The sequence below is a fragment of the Phragmites australis genome, chromosome 22 (genome assembly GCF_958298935.1).
Source record: "Phragmites australis chromosome 22, lpPhrAust1.1, whole genome shotgun sequence".
Classification (NCBI taxonomy): Eukaryota; Viridiplantae; Streptophyta; class Magnoliopsida; order Poales; family Poaceae; genus Phragmites; species Phragmites australis.
The window spans coordinates 9,078,744-9,083,448 of record NC_084942.1 but is presented as its reverse complement, the minus strand read 5'-3'; the positions used below and the strand labels follow the sequence as shown (position 1 = coordinate 9,083,448).

The 4,705-nt window shown below is 38.9% G+C and overlaps 1 long non-coding RNA gene across 1 annotated transcript; it reads right to left on the bottom strand.

The window, feature by feature from the left end:
- Positions 1 to 1,695: 1,695 nt before the first annotated feature.
- LOC133905348 (uncharacterized) lies at positions 1,696 to 3,524 on the bottom strand. The gene is made up of 3 exons (XR_009907603.1): positions 3,386 to 3,524; positions 2,529 to 2,658; positions 1,696 to 1,734 (listed from the first exon to the last, which is right to left on the bottom strand). It is a non-coding gene; the product is annotated as an uncharacterized LOC133905348 (long non-coding RNA).
- Positions 3,525 to 4,705: the final 1,181 nt, after the last annotated feature.

Sequence of the window (4,705 nt, the reverse complement as noted above, 5' to 3'; positions counted from 1 at the left end):
CATGATGGGTAAGGATACCGACGATGCTCTGTTGGAACTGCTGGCAAATGGCCCGTCAACTACGATTCACACATTCCAAGCATACGAGATTAACGGCTATACATTTTATACGCAAGCACAAGACAACAAGAGCACTAACCAAAATAGCGGTGTCCGTACTGATGCATGTGACCACGCTGGCAACAGGGAGACCTACTATGGATTCATAGAGGAGATTTGGGAACTTGAATATGGCGAGTTGATGGTCCCTCTGTTTCGGTGCCAATGGGTCAGACTCACAGGGGGAGTCAAGGTCGACAAGTACGGTATGACTACTGTGGACCTCAAACTCGTCGGATACAGAGAACAACCATTCATGCTTGCCAACGATGTTGCACAAGTCTTATATGTAAAGGACCTGGACCCAGCTAACAAGGAGGAGCGTCGGTGTTGAGGATGTTGTCAACGACGAAGACTGCGACAAATTCGAAGACCTACCTCCTTTTGGAGAGAATGTCGAACTGTCTCTCATTGACAACACTGCAGAAGCTACCTACATACGCCGCGACCATAACAAAGCATTAATCGTTTAGTGGAAGCAGCTTTCATGTATTTGGTGAAATTTGTATAATATTTAGGTTAAGCTCTATTTTGTATCAAGGACATGTATGGATGATGTAATAATATGCTTTAATTTATATCAAGTGCATATAGATTTTAAAAGGCCTAAATTTTTTTTGAAATTTTCTAGAATTATTTTTCAACATAAAACAATTTAAAAAGATTTTATAAAATTTATTTGCATTTTTCTAGAATTAAAACTAATTTTATATGCAACAAAGCATATTAAAGCATTTATTTTGTCAAACAAAACATTTTTAAATATTATAAAAATTAATTTGGATTTTCTAAAACTATTTTCCATATTACAACATTTATTTTATAATATTAAAACTATTTATTATACTTCCAAGGAATTTAACAATAGAAGAATATTTGCTGGGAAAACTAGTATCAGTGCCGGTTCTATGTAGTAACCGGCACTGATACTTTAACTATCAGTGCCGGTTGTACATATAATCGGCACTGATACTAGTATCAGTACCGGTTACTAACTAAAACCGGCACTGATACTAGTATCAGTGCCGGTTAGAAACTAGAACCGGCACTGATACATCTCCTATATTTGCCTCCAACACTTAGCCACATCCTCGTTCCTCTATTCACCCTAGCGCCGCCTCCTCGTTCGCTTCAGTCACCCGAGCCCCGACGCGCCGCCGCCTCCTCCCGACGCCGCCTTGACGCGCTGCCACCTCCTCCCAACGCCGATTCGTCCCCGGAGCCCTCACCGCCGTCACCCCCCACGGAGGAGGAGACGTCGCTGCCCTTGACGCCGACGCCGAGGACCACCTCTCCTGCTCTCCTCCATCCCCTTCAAGCCCAACGGGTAAGCACCATCCCGTCCTCCCCATCGAAACCCTAGTTACCTCCCATCTCGGTGATCGCATGATTTCGGTGATTGCGTGATTTCGGATACGGTCCTCCCCATCGAAATGCCTTCTTGCACTACCTTCTCCACCTTTGAATGTGTGCTGATGATGCTTGCTTATGATATAATGCTTGACGAATTTTAGATGTTTAGCTAGTTCCATCAACAGTTCTGACCTGCATGCGAAAAGAATTTGAAAGGTATGTCTACACAGACCTATATATATTAGGTATTCGAAGTTCACTAGTTCCATCAACAGTTCTGACCTGCATGCGAAAAGAATTTGAAAGGTATGGTTACACAGACCTATATATTAAAACAACCATTTCAAGGACAATTCTTTTCATATATGAAACAAACATCTACAAAACAATTAGTCTTCCATGAATCGTCCATGTTAGTTAAAAAGGAACAAAATCTTTAATCTGTTTGAACAAGACAACTTCATAGTAACCAGAGCTCTAGCAGTGGGCATAGCTCGAGTAACATGATTAACAATTCTTCATTAGTATATATTTGCTTCCAACGAAACTGTGGCATCAATTTAACGTGAAAAAAAAGTATCTATAACCACCTCTGGTCTTGGATTTTGCTTAGTAAAATATAGTGGCTAAGTAACACCAGGAAACACCTCGCTTTAAATTTCATTTTACAACATCTGAATTATCTCAATAGCAAAAAGGAAAAACACTAGCATTGCGATTAAGAACTAAACAGAAGTGAAGATATAACTAGTGTACCTTTAGGTTAGGAATATCACTTAAAATGCAATCAGTTATTTTCAATGAACATTGTGTGTGTAAAGCAGGCCAAATAAGCCAATAATGTTGATCACTATATGCGGAACGCTAGCTACATGAGCAGTCTGGGACTAAACTTGAAACACACACTTGGAGTTTGCCAATTAAAAATCAGAACTGGAATAAAGCAACCAAGCTATTTTGCTTCAATAGTTGTTCTGTTAGTTCTATGGGAATGAAATAGTTGCTTGCTGAACAAGGCAATGAACTATGACTGACACTAAGGGTCACAATTGTTTATCATAATGAGAAAGATTTACCTTTTTAATGGTGCCCAAAATAGCTTCAACGTAGCTTATTGACACGGTTGAATACAAGTTTATACCATCCCTTTTAATATCTGATGGCTCCTCTATATCGAGGCAAACATAAATATCTCCAGGAGGCCCTCTGTTTTCCAAAAGATGAAAGGGTTTATGCATGGGGTTTATTTGGACATCCATGCAAATAGAGATATAGAAAGCAAAAAATGAGGAACTTGGACAAGATAAATTTAATCTAGGGTAAAGCAAGGCAGGATATCGCAGACATAGAGAGAGATCTGGCCATATTTTTTCTACACTGCAGTTATAGCATAACTCCCTTTAGAGAGAGATCTGGGCATATTTTCTGAAGTTTTTCTACACTGAAGTTATAGCATAACTTCCGTTAACCTTAAAGCTTTCTTCAAAATGTAAATTAACACACGATGCAAAATTAGTTTGCGTTGATGTATGCTCCTGATGCAACAAAAATCTTCTGCAAAAAGCAGATGCACAGACCTAAGATACGAAACGCCAGTGATCATAAACTTCCTTTCATCTACATGAAGTATAAAAGAAGTACAAAAATTCAAAAATCTAGCATACATCTTGCGATATGCCATTGGCAAGTTCTTGATTTTCCCTAACCAAACACCTATGCTTCGTGCCATTTACCATGTTCTCAACAAAAGTTTAGTCCAAAGGTATGCAACATATGGCACAAGACTACAAACCTAAGCGTCGCAAACTAGTACCATAATACCGAAGATCCATTTAATTGCCTCTAGGACTACAATGAACTGTTGAGAGTATTTTAAAATGTTCCAGTGTGAAGATAAACAGGATAAACATTCTGTTCTGAGTGCTTTGCTTACCCTTTTGGTCCCGCATCGCCTTCCCCACGTACACGAAGAGTACTACCTTTACTAACCCCCGGAGGAATTTTTACTTTGATGTCCTTCCTGACACGAATACGTCCCTCTCCAGAACATTTCCTGCAATACTCTGAAATGATTTCATCCTCTCCTGCACAAGTTAAAAAGATTTTATAAAATTTATTTGCATTTTTCTAGAATTAAAACTAATTTTATATGCAACAAAGCATATTAAAGCATTTATTTTGTCAAACAAATTTCAGAATAATTGTGGACAGATTTAGAGTTGTATTAGTACCACAGGTGCAAAAATGGTATATCGCTTTGCAGTGTTGACACTAGTTATATATAAGCATATTTTCATATCAACTTCTTAACTCTTTGTGCCTTATTTTAAATTACCTGGGATGATCAGCATCCCTGCCAAAGAACTCAGAAAAACCAGGTCTAGTGTTTATAGATACATGATGTTGAAACATATTTTAAATTACCGGTTCATCTTATGGAAGTATGTACTTATGTTATTGACTAGTTTTAGCAGTATTTATAGTAATCTGTAGGACCAATAGTAAGTGATCACTTCACAAAAGAAACAAATTGCATATATTAGTGCAGTGGCAATAATAGTTTCCTAGTGCAGTACTAAATGGGTGGAAAGGGGAGTAAACATGTAAAACATTATGAATAACCTGGTTAGACATGAAGGAGTAGCAGATAATTCAAATCTTCATATTACCTGGATCAATGTCGTCGGTGTTCGGTGAATTCAAAGGTGCTAGGATTGTGACATGTTGGACAAGAACTTGGCTGTTTATATAGAAAAGCACCCCGGATAATATATTTGCTTTTGTGAATGAATTATTATGTTTTAACTGAAAGCGATGATATAGTTGTAGAACAATGACTGATGGTTGGGCATGGACCATCGAAAAGATCGATGATATAGTTGTAGACCTAAGGAAGATGGCTAACGAAAGCTTCGATCCCTATTCGTGCAAGTGCTCCATGGATGCGAACCGCCTTGTACTCCAACTTGAGGAGGTAGTGAGCAGGCTTCAGAAGTTGTCCATTCAATCGGCCGAGTTGCTAGACCGTCAAGATGTTGGCCACCTTGAAGGCGATGATGTGGATTCTAGCATGGACCCAAACGACGTTGTTCCTTATGACTACATTGAGGGCAATGATGTTTGCCACATTGAGGGCAATGAGTACTGGTGGTTGCCGAGTGATGATAGCGACGCAGTTTGAATGTATAATGCTTGTATGGACCTGATTATTATGTGTTCTATACTCTGGCCATGAACACTTGCATAACTGAAA